The sequence below is a fragment of the Balaenoptera acutorostrata genome, unplaced genomic scaffold (genome assembly GCF_949987535.1).
Source record: "Balaenoptera acutorostrata unplaced genomic scaffold, mBalAcu1.1 scaffold_1064, whole genome shotgun sequence".
NCBI classification, from domain to species: domain Eukaryota; kingdom Metazoa; phylum Chordata; class Mammalia; order Artiodactyla; family Balaenopteridae; genus Balaenoptera; species Balaenoptera acutorostrata.
The window spans coordinates 34,430-52,837 of NW_026646102.1; the positions used below are offsets into that span (position 1 = coordinate 34,430).

General features: G+C 44.9%; 1 long non-coding RNA gene across 1 annotated transcript; it reads left to right on the plus strand.

Moving 5' to 3' along the window:
- The first annotated feature begins 439 nt into the window (after positions 1 to 439).
- LOC130706840 (uncharacterized) lies at positions 440 to 18,078 on the plus strand. Its single transcript, XR_009006897.1, has 3 exons — positions 440 to 517; positions 16,225 to 16,339; positions 17,984 to 18,078. It is a non-coding gene; the product is annotated as an uncharacterized LOC130706840 (long non-coding RNA).
- The last annotated feature ends 330 nt before the right edge of the window (positions 18,079 to 18,408 follow it).

Sequence of the window (18,408 nt, forward strand, 5' to 3'; positions counted from 1 at the left end):
GCATACGCCCTTTTTGGCCAAGGGCATCATTGTGGAGGTTTTGCCTCTTTTCCTGTGCTTTGAAGGCGATTCGAATCTACCTCCTGAAATCTGTTTCCTGCAATTCTGCCTTGCATTCATATTCTCTTCGTTGCCTTCCCTCAATATATTTGTGGACGAGAGTTATCATTTTTAACTCTTCAGGTTTGTGAATTGCAGTGCCCCTGAGCTCCATTTTTCAACTCGCTTTCTTGGGAGCTGGCCGCAAAAGCGCAGGATTGCTTCAGGACCTATTCCGGTTCCGGGCACAGGCTGAGCCTGTGGTTAATTCTTCTTCCTGATGGGAAAATAGAGTGACCTGTGCCTGTCCCAACACCTAGAGCCAGTCTCTCATTGGTTCCCCCTCTTCCCGTTCATCCTCAGGACAAATTGCAACCTGTACGGAAAAGGAGGTTAAAGGTGCTGATTCTCCAAGGAGGGAGATTGCTAGTAAAGCGGCTGGAATGGCGAACCCGAGCACAAGGAGATGAGAAATGAGGTGCGTTTTGGAAACCTTTCCCGATCACACGGTGTACCATCTTCTGGGTTTCTCATGCATGTTTTCGATGTAGGAAGATGCCCTTGAACCTGGAGATTTGGGACCCATGGGATGGTTACCACGCAGTAGTACTTTAAAGGGTCTGCGTTTGCTCCCCCAACCTCACCAAACCTCTCAGCCCCTGAGTGTCCACCCTTATGTCTCAATCAGCTGTGGGTCTAGATATGGTCAAACCAGGTGGCATCACAGCCCCTGAACGAATTTGGTAAGAATTTCTCTCTCTTTCACTGTCTCTGTTTCACGGGTTTTTAAAAGGGATTGATTTTTATAATGGGGTTTAGCTTCTTTTCACTGCTGTGTTTATGGTGCTTTACACCCACTTGACTCACTTACAGAGAGATATCAATACATAGGTTTTAAGATTCTTACTAGTCAGATATATTCTTGGGCGGTGAATAGGGGGTGTTGAGTCCAGTTCACTGAGCAAGGAGTAGGTCTTGTCTATTACATATTGGGTTTATGGAACGGTATCTGTGCTAATTTCAAACCCTTGTTTTATGCATCACCCCACCTCTCCTTTCCCATTAAGCAGCCATTGTGTGTTTTCTAAACGTGTGACTCTGTTCTGTTTTGTAATTCAGTTCAAGTGTAGCGGTTTTTACATTCCCTCTATAAGTGATATCTTATGATCACTGTCTTTTTCTGTGTGACCTATTTCACTTAGAATCGTCGTAGCTAAATCCAATCATCATGCTGCTATCAGCCTTATGACGTTGATTTCATGGCTGAGTGATATTCCATTGTACATAAGGACCACAACTTCTTTATCCATTTTTCTCTTTCCTGGGATATTTAAGGTGTAATGAAGTGGAGGTTCTTGTCAACAGAGCAGCCCTCAACTTTGGGGTGCCGCTGTCTTGCTGATTTTTAGTTTTCCCAATTTATACGCCCATGAGTGGAAGTGCCCTATGCTCTCTAAACTGAGTTTTTTAGATGTTTCAGGACACACCGTACACTTCTCCAGAGTGGCTGTTGGCAATTTACGTCCCGCCCATCAGCATAGCAAGGTTCCCGTTTCTCCTTGGCCTGTCCTGCATTTCTGGTTTTGACACTTTATTCAGCATGGCCCTTTTGACCGATGGGAAGCGAGACATTGTAGCGCTGATTTGCCTTTCCAGGTTGCTTGGTTTGCCCAAAAGGGCGTATGCGTTTTTTCCTGAATATATTCAGGAAAAAACGCATACGCCCTTTTTGGCCAAGGGCATCATTGTGGAGGTTTTGCCTCTTTTCCTGTGCTTTGAAGGCGATTCGAATCTACCTCCTGAAATCTGTTTCCTGCAATTCTGCCTTGCTTTCAAATCCTTTTCGTTGCCTTCCCTCAATATATTTGTGGACGAGAGTTATCATTTTTAACTCTTCAGGTTTGTGAATTGCAGGGCCCCTGAGCTCCATTTTTCAACTCGCTTTCTTGGGAGCTGGCCACAAAAGCGCAGGATTGCTTCAGGACCTATTCTGGTTCCGGGCACAGGCTGAGCCTGTGGTTAATTCTTCTTCCTGATGGGAAAATAGAGTGACCTGTGCCTGTCCCAACACCTAGAGCTAGTCTCTCATTGGTTCCCCCTCTTCCCGTTCATCCTCAGGACAAATTGCAACCTGTACGGAAAAGGAGGTTAAAGGTGCTGATTCTCCAAGGAGGGAGATTGCTAATAAAGCGGCTGGAATGGCGAACCCGAGCACAAGGAGATGAGAAATGAGGTGCGTTTTAGAAACCTTTCCCGATCACACGGTGTACCATCTTCTGGGTTTCTCATGCATGTTTTCGATGTAGGAAGATGCCCTTGAACCTGGAGATTTGGGACCCATGGGATGGTTACCACGCAGTAGTACTTTAAAGGGTCTGCGTTTGCTCCCCCAACCTCACCAAACCTCTCAGCCCCTGAGTGTCCACCCTTATGTCTCAATAAGCTGTGGGTCTAGATATGGTCAATCCAGGTGGCATCACAGTCCCTGAACGAATTTGGTAAGAATTTCTCTCTCTTTCACTGTCTTTGTTTCACGGGTTTTTTAAAGTATTTGATTTTTATAATGGGGTTTAGCTGCCTGTCACTACTGTGTTTATGCCGCTTTACACCCACTTGATTCACTTCCAGAGAGATATCAATACATAGGTTTTAAGATTCTTACTAGTCAGTTATATTCTTGGGCGGTGAATAGGGGGTGTTGAGTCCAGTTCACTGAGCAAGGAGTAGGTCTTGTCTATTACATATTGGGTTTATGGAACGGTATCTGAGCTAATTTCAAACCCTTGTTTTATGCATCATCCCACCTCTCCTTTCCCGTTAAGCAGCCATAGTGTGTTTTCTAAACGTGTGACTCTGTTCTGTTTTGTAATTCAGTTCAAGTGTAGCGGTTTTTACATTCCCTCTATAAGTGATATCTTATGATCAGTGTCTCTTTCTGTGTGACTTATTTCACTTAGAATCGTCGTACCTAAATCCACTCATCATCCTGCTACTAGCCTTATGACGTTTATTTCATGGCTGAGTGATATTCCATTGTACATAAGGACCACAACTTCTTTATCCGTTTTTCTCTTTCCTGGGATATTTAATGTGTAAGGGAGTGGAGCTTCTTCTCAACAGAGCAGCCCTAAACTTTGGGGTGCCTGTGTCTTGCTGATTTTTAGTTTTCCCAATTTATACGCCCATCAGTGGAAGTGCCCTATGCTCTCTTAACTGAGTTTTTTAGAGGTTTCAGGACACACCGTACACTTCTCCAAAGTGGCTGTTGGCAATTTACATCCCGCCCATCAGCGTAGCAAGGCTCCCGTTTCTCCTTGGGCTGTCCTGCATTTCCGGTTTTGACACTTTATTCAGCATGGCCCTTTTGACCGATGGGAAGCGAGACTTCTTTGTAGCGCTGATTTGCCTTTCCAGGTTGCTTGGTTGGCCAAAAAGGGCGTATGCGTTTTTTCCTGAATATATTCAGGAAAAAACGCATACGCCCTTTTAGGCCAAGGGCATCATTGTGGAGGTTTTGCCGCTTTTCCTGTGCTTTGAAGGCGATTCGAATCTACCTCCTGAAATCTGTTTCCTGCAATTCTGCCTTGCTTTCAAATCCTCTTCGTTGCCTTCCCTCAATATATTTGTGGACGAGAGTTATCATTTATAACTCTGCAGGTTTGTGAATTACAGTGCCCCTCAGCTCCATTTTTCAACTTGCTTTCTTCGGAGCTGGCCGCAAAAGCACAGGATTGCTTCAGGCCCTATTCTGGTTCCGGGCGGCAGGTTGAGCCTGTGGTTAATTCTTCTTCCTGATGGGAAAATAGTGTGGCCTGTGCCTGTCCCAACACCTAGAGCTAGTCTCTCATTGGTTCCCCCTCTTCCCGTTCATCCTCAGGACAAATTGCAACCTGTACGGAAAAGGAGGTTAAAGGTGATGATTCTCCAAGGAGGGAGATTGCTAGTAAAGAGGCTGGAATGGCGAACCCGAGCACAAGGAGATGAGAAATGAGGTGCGTTTTAGAAACCTTTCCCGATCACACGGTGTACCATCTTCTGGGATTCTCATGCATGTTTTCGAGGTAGGAAGATGCCCTTGAACCTGGAGATTTGGGACCCATGGGATCATTACCACGCAGTAGTACTTTAAACGGTCTGCGTTTGCTCCCCCAACCTCACCAAACCTCTCAGCCCCTGAATGTCTACCCTTATGTCTCAATCAGCTGTGGGTCTAGATATGGTCAATCCAGATGGCATCACAGTCCCTGAACGAATTTGGTAAGAATTTCTCTCTCTTTCACTGTCTTTGTTTCACGGGTTTTTTTAAAGTATTTGATTTTTATAATGGGGTTTAGCTGCCTTTCACTGCTGTGTTTATGCCGCTTTACACGTACATGATTCACTTCCAGAGAGATATCAATACATAGGTTTTAAGATTCTTACTAGTCAGTTGTATTCTTGGGCAGTGAATAGGGGGTGTTGAGTCCAGTTCACTGAGCAAGGAGTAGGTCTTGTCTATTACATATTGGGTTTATGGAACGGTATCTGAGCTAATTTCAAACCCTTGTTTTATGCATCACCCCACCTCTCCTTTCCCGTTAAGCAGCCATAGTGTGTTTTCTAAACGTGTGACTCTGTTCTGTTTTGTAATTCAGTTCAAGTGTAGCGGTTTTTACATTTCCTCTATAAGTGATATCTTAGGATCAGTGTCTTTTTCTGTGTGACTTATTTCACTTAGAATCGTCGTACCTAAATCCACTCATCATGCTGCTACTAGCCTTATGACGTTGATTTCATGGCTGAGTGATATTCCATTGTATATAAGGACCACAACTTCTTTATCCATTTTTCTCTTTCCTGGAATGTTTAAGGTGTCACGAAGTGGAGGTTCTTGTCAACAGAGCAGCCCTAAACTTTGGGATGCCTGTGTCTTGCTGATTTTTAGTTTTCCCAATTTATACGCCCATCAGTGGAAGTGCCCTATGCTCTGTAAGCTGAGTTTTTTAGATGTTTCAGGACACACCGTACACTTCTCCAGAGTGGCTGTTGGCAATTTACATCCCGCCCATCAGCGTAGCAAGGCTCCCGTTTCTCCATGGCCTGTCCTGCATTTCTGGTTTTGACACTTTATTCAGCATGGCCCTTTTGACCGATGGGAAGCGAGACTTCTTTGTAGCGCTGATTTGCCTTTCCAGGTTGCTTGGTTGGCCAAAAAGGGCGTATGCGTTTTTTCCTGAATATATTCAGGAAAAAACGCATACGCCCTTTTTGGCCAAGCGCATCATGGTGGAGGTTTTCCCTCTTTTCCTGTGCTTTGAAGGCGATTCGAATCTACCTCCTGAAATCTGTTTCCTGCAATTCTGCCTTGCTTTCAAATCCTCTTCGTTGCCTTCCCTCAATATATTTGTGGACGAGAGTTATCATTTATAACTCTGCAGGTTTGTGAATTGCAGTGCCCCTGAACTCCATTTTACAACTCGCTTTCTTGGAAGCTGGCCGCAAAAGCGCAGGATTGCTTCAGGCCCTATTCTGGTTCCGGGCGGCAGGTTGAGCCTGTGGTTAATTCTTCTTCCTGATGGGAAAATAGAGTGGCTTGTGCCTGTCCTAACACCTAGAGCTAGTCTCTCATTGGTTCCCCCTCTTCCCGTTCATCCTCAGGACAAATTGCCACCTGTACGGAACAGGAGGTTAAAGGTGCTGATTGTCCAAGGAGGAAGATTGCTAGTAAAGAGGCTGGAAGGGCGAACCCGAGCCCAAGGAGATGAGAAATGAGGTGCGTTTTAGAACCCTTTCCCGATCACACGGTGTACCATCTTCTGGGTTTCTCATGCATCTTTTCGATGTAGGAAGATGCCCTTGAACCTGGAGATTTGGGACCCATGGGATGGGTACCACGGAGTATTCCTTTAAAGGGTCTGCGTTTGCTCCCCCAATCTCACCAAACCTCTCAGCCCCTGAGTGTCCACCCTTATGTCTCAATCAGCTATGGGTCTAGATATGGTCAATCCAGGTGGCATCACAGCCCCTGAACGAATTTGGTAAGAATTTCTGTCTATTTCACTGTCTTTGTTTCACGGGTTTTTAAAAGTGATTGATTTTTATAATGGGGTTTAGCTGCCTTTCACTGCTGTGTTTATGCCGCTTTACACCCACTTGACTCACTTACAGAGAGATATCAATACATAGGTTTTAAGATTCTTACTAGTCAGTTATATTCTTGGGCGGTGAATAGGGGGTGTTGAGTCCAGTTCACTGAGCAAAGAGTAGGTCTTGTTTATTACATATTGGGTTTATGGAACGGTATCTGAGCTAATTTCAAACCCTTGTTTTATGCATCACCCCACCTCTCCTTTCCCATTAAGCAGCCATAGTGTGTTTTCTAAACGTGTGACTCTGTTCTGTTTTGTAATTCAGTTTAAGTGTAGCGGTTTTTACTTTGCCTCTATAAGTGATATCTTAGGATCAGTGTCTTTTCTGTGTGACTTATTTCACTTAGAATCGTCGTACTAAATCCACTCATCATGCTGCTACTAGCCTTATGACGTTGATTTCATGGCTGAGTGATATTCCTTTGTACATAAGGACCACAACTTCTTTATCCATTTTCCTCTTTCCTGGGATATTTAAGGTGTCACGAAGTGGAGGTTCTTGTCAACAGAGCAGCCCTAAACATTGGGATGCCTGTGTCTTGCTGATTTTTAGTTTTCCAATTTATACGCCCATGAGTGGAAGTGTCCTATGCTCTCTAAACTGAGTTGTTTAGATGTTTCAGGACACACCGTACACTTCTCCAAGAGTGGCTGTTGGCAATTTACATCCCGCCCATCAGCGTAGCAAGGCTCCCGTTTCTCCTTGGCCTGTCCTGCATTTCTGTTTTGACACTTTATTCAGCATGGCCCTTTTGACCGATGGGAAGCGAGACTTCTTTGTAGCGCTGATTTGCCTTTCCAGGTTGCTTAGTTGGCCAAAAAGGGCGTATGCGTTTTTTCCTGAATATATTCAGGAAAAAACGCATACGCCCTTTTGGCCAAGGCATCATTGTGGAGGTTTTGCCTCTTTTCCTGTGCTTTGAAGGCGATTCGAATCTACCTCCTGAAATCTGTTTCCTGCAATTCTGCCTTGCATTCATATCCTCTTCGTTGCCTTCCCTCAATATATTTGTGGACGAGAGTTATCATTTATAACTCTTCAGGTTGTGAATTGCAGTGCCCTGAGCTCCATTTTTCAACTCGCTTTCTTGGAGCTGGCCGCAAAAGCGCAGGATTGCTTCAGGACCTATTCCGGTTCCGGGCACAGAGCTTGAGCCTGTGGTTAATTCTTCTTCCTGATGGGAAAATAGAGTGACCTGTGCCTGTCCCAACACCTAGAGCTAGTCTCTCATTGGTTCCCCCTCTTCCCGTTCATCCTCAGGACAAATTGCAACCTGTACGAAAAGGAGTTAAAGGTGCTGATTCTCCAAGGAGGGAGATTGCTAATAAAGCGGCTGGAATGGCGAACCCGAGCACAAGGAGATGAGAAATGAGGTGCGTTTTAGAAACCTTTCCCGATCACACGGTGTACCATCTTCTGGGTTTCTCATGCATGTTTTCGATGTAGGAAGATGCCCTTGAACCTGGAGATTTGGGACCCATGGATGGTTACCACGCAGTAGTACTTTAAAGGGTCTGCGTTTGCTCCCCAACCTCACCAAACCTCTCAGCCCCTGAGTGTCCACCCTTATGTCTCAATAAGCTGTGGGTCTAGATATGTCAATCCAGGTGGCATCACAGTCCCTGAACGAATTTGGTAAGAATTTCTCTCTCTTTCACTGTCTTTGTTTCACGGGTTTTTTAAAGTATTTGATTTTTATAATGGGGTTTAGCTGCCTGTCACTACTGTGTTTATGCGCTTTACACCCACTTGATTCACTTCCAGAGAGATATCAATACATAGGTTTTAAGATTCTTACTAGTCAGTTATATTCTTGGGCGGTGAATAGGGGTGTTGAGTCCAGTTCACTGAGCAAGGAGTAGGTCTTGTCTATTACATATTGGGTTTATGGAACGGTATCTGAGCTAATTTCAAACCCTTGTTTTATGCATCATCCCACCTCTCCTTTCCCGTAAGCAGCCATAGTGTGTTTTCTAAACGTGTGACTCTGTTCTGTTTTGTAATTCAGTTCAAGTGTAGCGGTTTTTACATTCCCTCTATAAGTGATATCTTATGATCAGTGTCTCTTTCTGTGTGACTTATTTCACTTAGAATCGTCGTACCTAAATCCACTCATCATCCTGCTACTAGCCTTATGACGTTTATTTCATGGCTGAGTGATATTCCATTGTACATATTGTACATAAGGACCACAACTTCTTTATCCGTTTTTCTCTTTCCTGGGATATTTAATGTGTAAGGGAGTGGAGCTTCTTCTCAACAGAGCAGCCCTAAACTTTGGGGTGCCTGTGTCTTGCTGATTTTTAGTTTTCCCAATTTATACGCCCATCAGTGGAAGTGCCCTATGCTCTCTTAACTGAGTTTTTTAGAGGTTTCAGGACACACCGTACACTTCTCCAAAGTGGCTGTTGGCAATTTACATCCCGCCCATCAGCGTAGCAAGGCTCCCGTTTCTCCTTGGGCTGTCCTGCATTTCCGGTTTTGACACTTTATTCAGCATGGCCCTTTTGACCGATGGGAAGCGAGACTTCTTTGTAGCGCTGATTTGCCTTTCCAGGTTGCTTGGTTGGCCAAAAAGGGCGTATGCGTTTTTTCCTGAATATATTCAGGAAAAAACGCATACGCCCTTTTAGGCCAAGGGCATCATTGTGGAGGTTTTGCCGCTTTTCCTGTGCTTTGAAGGCGATTCGAATCTACCTCCTGAAATCTGTTTCCTGCAATTCTGCCTTGCTTTCAAATCCTCTTCGTTGCCTTCCCTCAATATATTTGTGGACGAGAGTTATCATTTATAACTCTGCAGGTTTGTGAATTACAGTGCCCCTCAGCTCCATTTTTCAACTTGCTTTCTTCGGAGCTGGCCGCAAAAGCACAGGATTGCTTCAGGCCCTATTCTGGTTCCGGGCGGCAGGTTGAGCCTGTGGTTAATTCTTCTTCCTGATGGGAAAATAGTGTGGCCTGTGCCTGTCCCAACACCTAGAGCTAGTCTCTCATTGGTTCCCCCTCTTCCCGTTCATCCTCAGGACAAATTGCAACCTGTACGGAAAAGGAGGTTAAAGGTGATGATTCTCCAAGGAGGGAGATTGCTAGTAAAGAGGCTGGAATGGCGAACCCGAGCACAAGGAGATGAGAAATGAGGTGCGTTTTAGAAACCTTTCCCGATCACACGGTGTACCATCTTCTGGGATTCTCATGCATGTTTTCGAGGTAGGAAGATGCCCTTGAACCTGGAGATTTGGGACCCATGGGATCATTACCACGCAGTAGTACTTTAAACGGTCTGCGTTTGCTCCCCCAACCTCACCAAACCTCTCAGCCCCTGAATGTCTACCCTTATGTCTCAATCAGCTGTGGGTCTAGATATGGTCAATCCAGATGGCATCACAGTCCCTGAACGAATTTGGTAAGAATTTCTCTCTCTTTCACTGTCTTTGTTTCACGGGTTTTTTTAAAGTATTTGATTTTTATAATGGGGTTTAGCTGCCTTTCACTGCTGTGTTTATGCCGCTTTACACGTACATGATTCACTTCCAGAGAGATATCAATACATAGGTTTTAAGATTCTTACTAGTCAGTTGTATTCTTGGGCAGTGAATAGGGGGTGTTGAGTCCAGTTCACTGAGCAAGGAGTAGGTCTTGTCTATTACATATTGGGTTTATGGAACGGTATCTGAGCTAATTTCAAACCCTTGTTTTATGCATCACCCCACCTCTCCTTTCCCGTTAAGCAGCCATAGTGTGTTTTCTAAACGTGTGACTCTGTTCTGTTTTGTAATTCAGTTCAAGTGTAGCGGTTTTTACATTTCCTCTATAAGTGATATCTTAGGATCAGTGTCTTTTTCTGTGTGACTTATTTCACTTAGAATCGTCGTACCTAAATCCACTCATCATGCTGCTACTAGCCTTATGACGTTGATTTCATGGCTGAGTGATATTCCTTTGTACATAAGGACCACAACTTCTTTATCCATTTTCCTCTTTCCTGGGATATTTAAGGTGTCACGAAGTGGAGGTTCTTGTCAACAGAGCAGCCCTAAACATTGGGATGCCTGTGTCTTGCTGATTTTTAGTTTTCCCAATTTATACGCCCATGAGTGGAAGTGTCCTATGCTCTCTAAACTGAGTTGTTTAGATGTTTCAGGACACACCGTACACTTCTCCAGAGTGGCTGTTGGCAATTTACATCCCGCCCATCAGCGTAGCAAGGCTCCCGTTTCTCCTTGGCCTGTCCTGCATTTCTGGTTTTGACACTTTATTCAGCATGGCCCTTTTGACCGATGGGAAGCGAGACTTCTTTGTAGCGCTGATTTGCCTTTCCAGGTTGCTTAGTTGGCCAAAAAGGGCGTATGCGTTTTTTCCTGAATATATTCAGGAAAAAACGCATACGCCCTTTTTGGCCAAGGGCATCATTGTGGAGGTTTTGCCTCTTTTCCTGTGCTTTGAAGGCGATTCGAATCTACCTCCTGAAATCTGTTTCCTGCAATTCTGCCTTGCATTCATATCCTCTTCGTTGCCTTCCCTCAATATATTTGTGGACGAGAGTTATCATTTATAACTCTTCAGGTTTGTGAATTGCAGTGCCCCTGAGCTCCATTTTTCAACTCGCTTTCTTGGGAGCTGGCCGCAAAAGCGCAGGATTGCTTCCGGACCTATTCCGGTTCCGGTCACAGGCTGAGCCTGTGGTTAATTCTTCTTCCTGATGGGAAAATAGAGTGACCTGTGCCTGTCCCAACACCTAGAGCTAGTCTCTCATTGGTTCCCCCTCTTCCCGTTCATCCTCAGGACAAATTGCAACCTGTACGGAAAAGGAGGTTAAAGGTGCTGATTCTCCAAGGAGGGAGATTGCTAATAAAGCGGCTGGAATGGCGAACCCGAGCACAAGGAGATGAGAAATGAGGTGCGTTTTAGAAACCTTTCCCGATCACACGGTGTACCATCTTCTGGGTTTCTCATGCATGTTTTCGATGTAGGAAGATGCCCTTGAACCTGGAGATTTGGGACCCATGGGATGGTTACCACGCAGTAGTACTTTAAAGGGTCTGCGTTTGCTCCCCCAACCTCACCAAACCTCTCAGCCCCTGAGTGTCCACCCTTATGTCTCAATAAGCTGTGGGTCTAGATATGGTCAATCCAGGTGGCATCACAGTCCCTGAACGAATTTGGTAAGAATTTCTCTCTCTTTCACTGTCTTTGTTTCACGGGTTTTTTAAAGTATTTGATTTTTATAATGGGGTTTAGCTGCCTGTCACTACTGTGTTTATGCCGCTTTACACCCACTTGATTCACTTCCAGAGAGATATCAATACATAGGTTTTAAGATTCTTACTAGTCAGTTATATTCTTGGGCGGTGAATAGGGGGTGTTGAGTCCAGTTCACTGAGCAAGGAGTAGGTCTTGTCTATTACATATTGGGTTTATGGAACGGTATCTGAGCTAATTTCAAACCCTTGTTTTATGCATCATCCCACCTCTCCTTTCCCGTTAAGCAGCCATAGTGTGTTTTCTAAACGTGTGACTCTGTTCTGTTTTGTAATTCAGTTCAAGTGTAGCGGTTTTTACATTCCCTCTATAAGTGATATCTTATGATCAGTGTCTCTTTCTGTGTGACTTATTTCACTTAGAATCGTCGTACCTAAATCCACTCATCATCCTGCTACTAGCCTTATGACGTTTATTTCATGGCTGAGTGATATTCCATTGTACATAAGGACCACAACTTCTTTATCCGTTTTTCTCTTTCCTGGGATATTTAATGTGTAAGGGAGTGGAGCTTCTTCTCAACAGAGCAGCCCTAAACTTTGGGGTGCCTGTGTCTTGCTGATTTTTAGTTTTCCCAATTTATACGCCCATCAGTGGAAGTGCCCTATGCTCTCTTAACTGAGTTTTTTAGAGGTTTCAGGACACACCGTACACTTCTCCAAAGTGGCTGTTGGCAATTTACATCCCGCCCATCAGCGTAGCAAGGCTCCCGTTTCTCCTTGGGCTGTCCTGCATTTCCGGTTTTGACACTTTATTCAGCATGGCCCTTTTGACCGATGGGAAGCGAGACTTCTTTGTAGCGCTGATTTGCCTTTCCAGGTTGCTTGGTTGGCCAAAAAGGGCGTATGCGTTTTTTCCTGAATATATTCAGGAAAAAACGCATACGCCCTTTTAGGCCAAGGGCATCATTGTGGAGGTTTTGCCGCTTTTCCTGTGCTTTGAAGGCGATTCGAATCTACCTCCTGAAATCTGTTTCCTGCAATTTTGCCTTGCTTTCAAATCCTCTTCGTTGCCTTCCCTCAATATATTTGTGGACGAGAGTTATCATTTATAACTCTGCAGGTTTGTGAATTACAGTGCCCCTCAGCTCCATTTTTCAACTTGCTTTCTTCGGAGCTGGCCGCAAAAGCACAGGATTGCTTCAGGCCCTATTCTGGTTCCGGGCGGCAGGTTGAGCCTGTGGTTAATTCTTCTTCCTGATGGGAAAATAGTGTGGCCTGTGCCTGTCCCAACACCTAGAGCTAGTCTCTCATTGGTTCCCCCTCTTCCCGTTCATCCTCAGGACAAATTGCAACCTGTACGGAAAAGGAGGTTAAAGGTGATGATTCTCCAAGGAGGGAGATTGCTAGTAAAGAGGCTGGAATGGCGAACCCGAGCACAAGGAGATGAGAAATGAGGTGCGTTTTAGAAACCTTTCCCGATCACACGGTGTACCATCTTCTGGGATTCTCATGCATGTTTTCGAGGTAGGAAGATGCCCTTGAACCTGGAGATTTGGGACCCATGGGATCATTACCACGCAGTAGTACTTTAAACGGTCTGCGTTTGCTCCCCCAACCTCACCAAACCTCTCAGCCCCTGAATGTCTACCCTTATGTCTCAATCAGCTGTGGGTCTAGATATGGTCAATCCAGATGGCATCACAGTCCCTGAACGAATTTGGTAAGAATTTCTCTCTCTTTCACTGTCTTTGTTTCACGGGTTTTTTTAAAGTATTTGATTTTTATAATGGGGTTTAGCTGCCTTTCACTGCTGTGTTTATGCCGCTTTACACGTACATGATTCACTTCCAGAGAGATATCAATACATAGGTTTTAAGATTCTTACTAGTCAGTTGTATTCTTGGGCAGTGAATAGGGGGTGTTGAGTCCAGTTCACTGAGCAAGGAGTAGGTCTTGTCTATTACATATTGGGTTTATGGAACGGTATCTGAGCTAATTTCAAACCCTTGTTTTATGCATCACCCCACCTCTCCTTTCCCGTTAAGCAGCCATAGTGTGTTTTCTAAACGTGTGACTCTGTTCTGTTTTGTAATTCAGTTCAAGTGTAGCGGTTTTTACATTTCCTCTATAAGTGATATCTTAGGATCAGTGTCTTTTTCTGTGTGACTTATTTCACTTAGAATCGTCGTACCTAAATCCACTCATCATGCTGCTACTAGCCTTATGACGTTGATTTCATGGCTGAGTGATATTCCATTGTATATAAGGACCACAACTTCTTTATCCATTTTTCTCTTTCCTGGAATGTTTAAGGTGTCACGAAGTGGAGGTTCTTGTCAACAGAGCAGCCCTAAACTTTGGGATGCCTGTGTCTTGCTGATTTTTAGTTTTCCCAATTTATACGCCCATCAGTGGAAGTGCCCTATGCTCTGTAAGCTGAGTTTTTTAGATGTTTCAGGACACACCGTACACTTCTCCAGAGTGGCTGTTGGCAATTTACATCCCGCCCATCAGCGTAGCAAGGCTCCCGTTTCTCCATGGCCTGTCCTGCATTTCTGGTTTTGACACTTTATTCAGCATGGCCCTTTTGACCGATGGGAAGCGAGACTTCTTTGTAGCGCTGATTTGCCTTTCCAGGTTGCTTGGTTGGCCAAAAAGGGCGTATGCGTTTTTTCCTGAATATATTCAGGAAAAAACGCATACGCCCTTTTTGGCCAAGCGCATCATTGTGGAGGTTTTCCCTCTTTTCCTGTGCTTTGAAGGCGATTCGAATCTACCTCCTGAAATCTGTTTCCTGCAATTCTGCCTTGCTTTCAAATCCTCTTCGTTGCCTTCCCTCAATATATTTGTGGACGAGAGTTATCATTTATAACTCTGCAGGTTTGTGAATTGCAGTGCCCCTGAACTCCATTTTACAACTCGCTTTCTTGGAAGCTGGCCGCAAAAGCGCAGGATTGCTTCAGGCCCTATTCTGGTTCCGGGCGGCAGGTTGAGCCTGTGGTTAATTCTTCTTCCTGATGGGAAAATAGAGTGGCTTGTGCCTGTCCTAACACCTAGAGCTAGTCTCTCATTGGTTCCCCCTCTTCCCGTTCATCCTCAGGACAAATTGCCACCTGTACGGAACAGGAGGTTAAAGGTGCTGATTGTCCAAGGAGGGAGATTGCTAGTAAAGAGGCTGGAAGGGCGAACCCGAGCCCAAGGAGATGAGAAATGAGGTGCGTTTTAGAACCCTTTCCCGATCACACGGTGTACCATCTTCTGGGTTTCTCATGCATCTTTTCGATGTAGGAAGATGCCCTTGAACCTGGAGATTTGGGACCCATGGGATGGGTACCACGGAGTATTCCTTTAAAGGGTCTGCGTTTGCTCCCCCAATCTCACCAAACCTCTCAGCCCCTGAGTGTCCACCCTTATGTCTCAATCAGCTATGGGTCTAGATATGGTCAATCCAGGTGGCATCACAGCCCCTGAACGAATTTGGTAAGAATTTCTGTCTATTTCACTGTCTTTGTTTCACGGGTTTTTAAAAGTGATTGATTTTTATAATGGGGTTTAGCTGCCTTTCACTGCTGTGTTTATGCCGCTTTACACCCACTTGACTCACTTACAGAGAGATATCAATACATAGGTTTTAAGATTCTTACTAGTCAGTTATATTCTTGGGCGGTGAATAGGGGGTGTTGAGTCCAGTTCACTGAGCAAAGAGTAGGTCTTGTTTATTACATATTGGGTTTATGGAACGGTATCTGAGCTAATTTCAAACCCTTGTTTTATGCATCACCCCACCTCTCCTTTCCCATTAAGCAGCCATAGTGTGTTTTCTAAACGTGTGACTCTGTTCTGTTTTGTAATTCAGTTTAAGTGTAGCGGTTTTTACTTTGCCTCTATAAGTGATATCTTAGGATCAGTGTCTTTTTCTGTGTGACTTATTTCACTTAGAATCGTCGTACCTAAATCCACTCATCATGCTGCTACTAGCCTTATGACGTTGATTTCATGGCTGAGTGATATTCCTTTGTACATAAGGACCACAACTTCTTTATCCATTTTCCTCTTTCCTGGGATATTTAAGGTGTCACGAAGTGGAGGTTCTTGTCAACAGAGCAGCCCTAAACATTGGGATGCCTGTGTCTTGCTGATTTTTAGTTTTCCCAATTTATACGCCCATGAGTGGAAGTGTCCTATGCTCTCTAAACTGAGTTGTTTAGATGTTTCAGGACACACCGTACACTTCTCCAGAGTGGCTGTTGGCAATTTACATCCCGCCCATCAGCGTAGCAAGGCTCCCGTTTCTCCTTGGCCTGTCCTGCATTTCTGGTTTTGACACTTTATTCAGCATGGCCCTTTTGACCGATGGGAAGCGAGACTTCTTTGTAGCGCTGATTTGCCTTTCCAGGTTGCTTAGTTGGCCAAAAAGGGCGTATGTGTTTTTTCCTGAATATATTCAGGAAAAAACGCATACGCCCTTTTTGGCCAAGGGCATCATTGTGGAGGTTTTGCCTCTTTTCCTGTGCTTTGAAGGCGATTCGAATCTACCTCCTGAAATCTGTTTCCTGCAATTCTGCCTTGCATTCATATCCTCTTCGTTGCCTTCCCTCAATATATTTGTGGACGAGAGTTATCATTTATAACTCTTCAGGTTTGTGAATTGCAGTGCCCCTGAGCTCCATTTTTCAACTCGCTTTCTTGGGAGCTGGCCGCAAAAGCGCAGGATTGCTTCAGGACCTATTCCGGTTCCGGGCACAGGCTGAGCCTGTGGTTAATTCTTCTTCCTGATGGGAAAATAGAGTGACCTGTGCCTGTCCCAACACCTAGAGCCAGTCTCTCATTGGTTCCCCCTCTTCCCGTTCATCCTCAGGACAAATTGCAACCTGTACGGAAAAGGAGGTTAAAGGTGCTGATTCTCCAAGGAGGGAGATTGCTAGTAAAGCGGCTGGAATGGCGAACCCGAGCACAAGGAGATGAGAAATGAGGTGCGTTTTGGAAACCTTTCCCGATCACACGGTGTACCATCTTCTGGGTTTCTCATGCATGTTTTCGATGTAGGAAGATGCCCTTGAACCTGGAGATTTGGGACCCATGGGATGGTTACCACGCAGTAGTACTTTAAAGGGTCTGCGTTTGCTCCCCCAACCTCACCAAACCTCTCAGCCCCTGAGTGTCCACCCTTATGTCTCAATCAGCTGTGGGTCTAGATATGGTCAAACCAGGTGGCATCACAGCCCCTGAACGAATTTGGTAAGAATTTCTCTCTCTTTCACTGTCTCTGTTTCACGGGTTTTTAAAAGGGATTGATTTTTATAATGGGGTTTAGCTTCTTTTCACTGCTGTGTTTATGGCGCTTTACACCCACTTGACTCACTTACAGAGAGATATCAATACATAGGTTTTAAGATTCTTACTAGTCAGATATATTCTTGGGCGGTGAATAGGGGGTGTTGAGTCCAGTTCACTGAGCAAGGAGTAGGTCTTGTCTATTACATATTGGGTTTATGGAACGGTATCTGTGCTAATTTCAAACCCTTGTTTTATGCATCACCCCACCTCTCCTTTCCCATTAAGCAGCCATTGTGTGTTTTCTAAACGTGTGACTCTGTTCTGTTTTGTAATTCAGTTCAAGTGTAGCGGTTTTTACATTCCCTCTATAAGTGATATCTTATGATCAGTGTCTTTTTCTGTGTGACCTATTTCACTTAGAATCGTCGTAGCTAAATCCACTCATCATGCTGCTACCAGCCTTATGACGTTGATTTCATGGCTGAGTGATATTCCATTGTACATAAGGACCACAACTTCTTTATCCATTTTTCTCTTTCCTGGGATATTTAAGGTGTAATGAAGTGGAGGTTCTTGTCAACAGAGCAGCCCTCAACTTTGGGGTGCCGCTGTCTTGCTGATTTTTAGTTTTCCCAATTTATACGCCCATGAGTGGAAGTGCCCTATGCTCTCTAAACTGAGTTGTTTAGATGTTTCAGGACACACCGTACACTTCTCCAGAGTGGCTGTTGGCAATTTACATCCCGCCCATCAGCGTAGCAAGGCTCCCGTTTCTCCATGGCCTGTCCTGCATTTCTGGTTTTGACACTTTATTCAGCATGGCCCTTTTGACCGATGGGAAGCGAGACTTCTTTGTAGCGCTGATTTGCCTTTCCAGGTTGCTTGGTTGGCCAAAAAGGGCGTATGCGTTTTTTCCTGAATATATTCAGGAAAAAACGCATACGCCCTTTTTGGCCAAGCGCATCATTGTGGAGGTTTTCCCTCTTTTCCTGTGCTTTGAAGGCGATTCGAATCTACCTCCTGAAATCTGTTTCCTGCAATTCTGCCTTGCTTTCAAATCCTCTTCGTTGCCTTCCCTCAATATATTTGTGGACGAGAGTTATCATTTATAACTCTGCAGGTTTGTGAATTGCAGTGCCCCTGAACTCCATTTTACAACTCGCTTTCTTGGAAGCTGGCCGCAAAAGCGCAGGATTGCTTCAGGCCCTATTCTGGTTCCGGGCGGCAGGTTGAGCCTGTGGTTAATTCTTCTTCCTGATGGGAAAATAGAGTGGCTTGTGCCTGTCCTAACACCTAGAGCTAGTCTCTCATTGGTTCCCCCTCTTCCCGTTCATCCTCAGGACAAATTGCCACCTGTACGGAACAGGAGGTTAAAGGTGCTGATTGTCCAAGGAGGGAGATTGCTAGTAAAGAGGCTGGAAGGGCGAACCCGAGCCCAAGGAGATGAGAAATGAGGTGCGTTTTAGAACCCTTTCCCGATCACACGGTGTACCATCTTCTGGGTTTCTCATGCATCTTTTCGATGTAGGAAGATGCCCTTGAACCTGGAGATTTGGGACCCATGGGATGGGTACCACGGAGTATTCCTTTAAAGGGTCTGCGTTTGCTCCCCCAATCTCACCAAACCTCTCAGCCCCTGAGTGTCCACCCTTATGTCTCAATCAGCTATGGGTCTAGATATGGTCAATCCAGGTGGCATCACAGCCCCTGAACGAATTTGGTAAGAATTTCTGTCTATTTCACTGTCTTTGTTTCACGGGTTTTT